Source organism: Pelodiscus sinensis, chromosome 20, assembly GCF_049634645.1.
Source record: "Pelodiscus sinensis isolate JC-2024 chromosome 20, ASM4963464v1, whole genome shotgun sequence".
Lineage (NCBI taxonomy): Eukaryota > Metazoa > Chordata > Testudines > Trionychidae > Pelodiscus > Pelodiscus sinensis.
In genome coordinates this window covers 6,132,153-6,138,203 of record NC_134730.1, presented here as the reverse complement: position 1 = coordinate 6,138,203, position 6,051 = coordinate 6,132,153, and positions in this window count along the sequence as shown.

Sequence of the window (6,051 nt, the reverse complement as noted above, 5' to 3'; positions counted from 1 at the left end):
CCCAGTAGCCTGTCTGCCGACAGTGGCCAGTGCCAAGTACCCTGGACGGAGTGGACCGAAGACAATGATCAAGTGATTTGTCTTGTGCCATCCATCTCCAGCCTCTGACAAACAGAGGCCAAGTACACCTTTTCTACCCCCTGGCTAATAGCCTTTTATGGACCTAACATCCATGAATGTATCTAACTTCTCTTTAAACTCTGTTCTAGTTCTAGCCTTCACAGCCTCCTCCGACAAGGAGTACTTGGAAGAAGAACTTTTGCTTATTAGTTTTAAACCTGCTACCCATTAATTTCATTTGGTGTCCTCTAGTCCTTATATTATGGGACCTAATAAATAACTTTTCTTTATTCACCCTCTCTACACCACTCATGATTTTATAAACCTCTATCATATCCCCCCTCAGTCTCCTCTTTTCCAAACTGAAAAGTCCCAGTTGCTTGAGCCTCTCTTCATATGAGACCTGTTCCAAACCCCTAATGAGTTCAGTTGCCCTTTTCTGAACCTTTTCCTAGTCCAAAATATCTTTTTGAGGTGAGAAGACCACATCTGTACACAGTACTCAAGATGTGGGCATACCATAGTTTTATACAGGGTCAGTAATATATCCTGTGTCTTATTTTCTATCCCTTTCTTAATAATTCCTAACATGCTATTTGCCTTTTTGACTGCCACAGCACACTGTGTGGATGTTTTCAAAGAACTATCCAACATAACTCTAAGATTTCTTTCCTGATTTTTCGTAGCCAAATTAGCCCCCATCATACTATCTGTATAGTTGGGGTTATTTTTTCCAACGTGCATTACTTTACACTTATCCACGTTAATCTTCATTTGCCATTTTGTTGTCCAATCACTTAGTTTTGTGAGATCTTTTTGAAGTTCTTCAGTCTGCTTCTGTCTTGACTATCTTGAACAGTTTAGTATCATCTACAACCTTTACTACCTCACTGCTTGCCCCTTTCTCTAGATCTTCCTTTTGAACCATCCCCTCCTCCTAAAAGTATTTAAGGTGCTAGCATATACGGCTTTTGGGGTGGGCCTAACAATTCCTCCACTAGTAGCAAAGCCTTAATAGACACAAATAGTCCTCATGGTCTGGAGACCAATGGCCTTTTGGTGCTGGCTTTAATTATAGCAGGCCTGGGCAGATGGTCAATAGGACACCCAGGTGGATAATCAAGCCTCTCTAGCCACTAGGGATAGCTAAATGGCAACAGGGAAGACCCAAGGTGTACATTGGGGGATGGGGTGCTGCAAGTTGTTTGCAATTTTGGCCTCATTCCACACTGGAGTTGGATTTGTGGTAGGACCCCATTAATCCACACAGGGTTGGAATGGTTTCCACGAAAGAAGGTTAAACATGATAAATGTAGTGAATATGGCCCAGATAAAACCCTTTTAAAACAGTATTAGCAAATTGGTTTTAGACTAAGTTATAGTATTGCCTACCCCAAGCTTGAAAGACTCACGAGTCAAGCCCCCAAAGATCATGAGAATTTGGGTCCTTTTTGTGCTTTTAGGCTTTTTTTCTACAACCACAAGGGCTAGCAACCTAATTTTAAAGAAATAAAAGCTGCGATTCTCACACCCTAACATGAATTCGAGAGCTGGGGTGTTAAGAAAAACTCCAGATCTCAAAAGACTCACAATAAAATCACAAAAGTTCACAATGTTTTAGTTGCAAATTCATTGCAAAGCAGAAGTAACTCCCTTTATGTCATTTAACTTGTAACAGGCTACATCTACACTGTAGCATTTTGTCGGCAGAGGAAATGCAAATAAAGCGCCATGAGCATTTCTTGCATTCTCATTTGCATAGTCTCTTCCAATCCATTTTGCAGAAGAGGTTTTTGTGGAAAAAAACGCAGTGTAGATGGGGCCATTTTGCACAAAAAAACCCTTTTGCACAAGAACCAGACCAACCCAGCAGCACCCCAGCTGCTCTGCCCCAGGCGTGTCCGATTCAGCCGCTGCTGGTCAGTTTCAACAGCGGCTGAATCTGGACACCAGTTCCGACTTACATACAAATTCAACTTAAGAACAAACCTACGGTCCCTATCTTGTACGTAACCCGGGGACTGCCTGTACTTGTCAATCTTAAAGCCACTCCTCGCACAAAGCAGCCCTTCCTGCTCTCACAGTAAGTAAATAGATAATAAGCAGTGACATGATAACCAGTTAAACCCTCACAACCCACAGCAGCCCATCCACGATGTTCCATCTCCCAAAAATCCAGTTAAGCCACTTCTTCAATCATTGCCAACTTCTTTGGAACATGTATCTTTTCTACCCTTTTCTTTCCTCCCCATGGTGCGAACCGTTGTGCTGCTCTGGCAACAAGAGATGAAGAATTGCCTCTAAGGTGAAGGAGGAGAAGCTGTGTACCCCCAAGGCTGGGCAGTCTGCAGTCACCACTCCCAGGAGAAAATGTAGAGTAGTGTTAGTTGGAGACTTTTCTCTGAGGGGGACAGAGGGACAGGGCACCCATCTGTTGCCCTGACATGACATCCCAGAAACCATGCTGCCTGCCAGGGGCCTGTATCTGTGATGGTATGGAATGACTATCAAAGATCATCTGGCCCTCTGCCTACTACCCCATGCTTCTCATCCATATCAGCATTAATGATAATGTGAGGTGTAATATCCAGAGGATCAGAAATGACTACAGAGATCTGGGGATGTGGGTGAGGGAGTTTGGGGAGCAGGTGGTAGTCTCTTCGATCCTTCCAGTGAAGAGTAGGGGCCCAGACAGAGACAGACTCATCCTCAAGGTGAGTGCTTGGCTGCGAAGATGGTGTCACCAGGAGGGCTTTAGCTTCCTTTAACATGGGATGAGGATCCAGGAAGAAGGACTGCTAAGCAGAGATGGGGTCCACCTATTGAGGAAGCGTAAGAGCATATTTAGACACAATTTTCAATAAGACATTAGTAAGGACACAAGAGCAAACTGTTCCATTGTGTCAGAAAGATAGGAAGTATGGTAAGAAACCACCCTGGCCTAATCGGGAGATCTTGAATGATAAAAATCAAAAAGGAGTCCTACAAAAAGTGGAAATGAGGTCAAATTGCAAACGATGAATATAAACAAATAATATAAGTATTTAGGGACAAAATTAGAAAGATAAAGGCACAAAATGAGCTCAATCTAGCTAGAGGCAAAAGAGTAACAAGAAAAGATTCTACAAATATCTTAGAAGCAAGAGGAAGACCAAGGACAGAGTAGGCATGCTATTCAATGGAGAGAGAAAAACAATAACAGACAATGTGGAAATGGCAGAGGTGCTTAATGACCTGTTTGTTTCGATTTTCACCCACAAGGTTAGTGGCAATTGGATGCCTAACATAGTGAACATCAGTGAATATGGGGTAGGTTCAGAAGGTAAAATATGGAAAGAACAAGTACAAAATTACTTAGACAAGTTAGATGTCTTCAAGTCACCAGGGCCTGATGAAATGCATCCTAGGATACTCAAGGAGCTGACTGGTGAGATATCTAAGCCAATAGTTACTATCTTTGAAAAATCATGGAATACAGGAGAGATGCCAGAAGACTGGAAAAGGGCATATATAGTGGCCCATCTATAATAAGGTAAATAGGGAAAACCAGATAATTATAGTTCAGTCAGCTTAACTTCTCTATCGGGAAAGAAAATGGAGGAAATAATTAAGGAATCCATTTGCAAACATCTGGAAGATAGTATGATGGTAGGTGACAGTCAGCATGGATTTGCCAAGAACAAATCAAGTCAAATCAACCTGAGGGCTTTTTTTGACAGCATAACAAGTCTTGTGGATAAGGGGGAAGCAGTAGATGTAGTACATCCAAACTTTAATAAGGCACTTGTTACAGTCCCACATGACCTTCTCATTAACAAACTAGGGAAATACAAACTATATGAAGTGCCTAACTAATCAGATAACCATTTCCAAAGGGTAGTTATGAATGGTTCACAGTCATGCTGAAAGGGCATAACGAGTGTGGTTCCATAGGGATCAGTTCTGCGATTGGTTGTGTTCAATATCTTCATCAATGGTTTAGCTAATGGCATAGAGAGTACATTTATTAAGTTTGGGAATGATACCAAACTGTAGGCGTTGCTTGTTTGGAGGATAGGATGACAATTCAAAATGATCTGGACAAACTGGCAAAATGGTCTGAGATAAATAGGATTAAATTCAATAAAGACAAATACAAAGTTTTCCACTTAGGAAGGAACAATCTGCAGCACACATGCAAAATGGGGATTGGTTGCCTAGGAAGGAGTATTGAGGAAAGGGATCTCGAGGTCATGGTAGAACACAAGGTAAATATAAGTCAATAGTGTGACACTGTTGCAGGAAAAGCAGACACCATTCTGGGCTGCATTAGCAGGTGTGTTGTAAGTAGGACATGAGAAGTCATTCTTCCACTCTACTCTGCGCTGATTAGGCCTCAACTGGAGTGTTGTGCCAATTTGGGATGCCACATTTCAGGAAAGATGTGGGCAGACTGGAAGAAGTCCAGAGAAGAGCAGCTAAATTATTAAAGGTATAGAAAACCCTACTTGTGAGGGAAGATTGAAAGAATTGGATGTGTTTGGTCTGGAAAAGAAAAGAGTGGGAGGGGACATAATAATAGTGTTCAAGTATCTGAAATGCTGTTACAAGGAGAAAAGTGAAAAATTGTTCTTCTTGGCCTCTGAGGATAGGACAAGAAGCAATGGGCTTAAACTGTGGCAAGGGAGGTTTAAGTTGGACATTAGGAAAAAACTTCCTAACTGCCAGGGTGGTTAAGCACTGGAATAAGTTGCCTCGAGAGGTTGTAGAATCTCCATCTCTGAAGACTTTTAACAGCAAGTTAGGCAAAGATCTGTGAGGGATGTTCTAGATGGTGCTTGTTCCTGCCATGAGGGCAGGGGACTGGACTCGATGACCTTGAGAGGTTCTTTCCAGGTCTATGATTCTGACTCCTCACCTCTCTTCGCCTCCCCCAAAAATCCTCCCAGCTGACGGTGTTAAATATGCAGTCACGTTTTACAAATGCTGTTTTACAAATGCTTCCTTCAAAGAAAGAGAAGATAGGAAATGTCTCACTTCCTATGTGTTGTGCTCCACTACTGACATCCAGCTAAATGTGCCTCCCATTGTATTTCTGAGGAGCAGAGTGATCCCCTAGTGGCCAGTTAGGGCATTTCCTCTGGATGACCTAAGGCAGTGGTTCCCAACCTTTTCAATCTGTTAAAATTGACGGACCCCCAAGGGAAGCAGGAGGAAGCGGCAGCCAGCACATCCCTTGGCCCGTTCTGCTTCCTCAGCTCCCAGCCCCTCCGGCCCCTGCCATCAACAGAGGAAACGGTGAGGGGGTTCTCATGGCCAAAGACAGCTCCTGTCCCGGCACCATCCCCTTGGCCAGGCACGGAGCCCTGGGGGAGAAAAAAAAGGAAAAGAAAAAAGTACAGATTGGGCCCACCGCAGGACTGGGAGGGGGAGAGGGCTGGAGCGTAAATGGCAGCACAGCTGGTGGCAGGAGGGTGGATGGTGCCTCCTGGGGTATCAAGATCCCATCCTGAGGGAAGGAGGCAGTGTGTGTGAGGCCGGCAGCGAATGGCAAGCGCCAGGTGACAATCACCTGGCGGAAAGTCCCAGTCCTGTGATGGGCCTGATCCTTTCCTTTCCTTTCCACAGACCCCCTAAAGTAGCATCATGGGATTCTTCCATCCAAAGTGCAGGACTCTGCACTTGTCTTTGCTGAACCTCATCAGATTTCTTTTGGACCAATCCTCCAATTTGTCTAGGTCACTCTGGACCTAAGGGAACCACTGACCTAAGGCAAAAATTCATTGCCCACTTCAGCTTCTAAGAGGTGTTGGTTGTAGTTAATCAGGTCATAATAATATTGCTTTCTTTGATAATACTCCTTTAATAGTGCTACAAGATGGGAGTGTGAAATATCAAGACACCAATGGGGAGGGGGGTATCGTTGCCCATATAAGTCTGATCACCGGCCTGTACAGAACTAACCAGTGTTAGGTATTGCTGCTGCAGCAGAAGGAGCCATCACATTTTAAC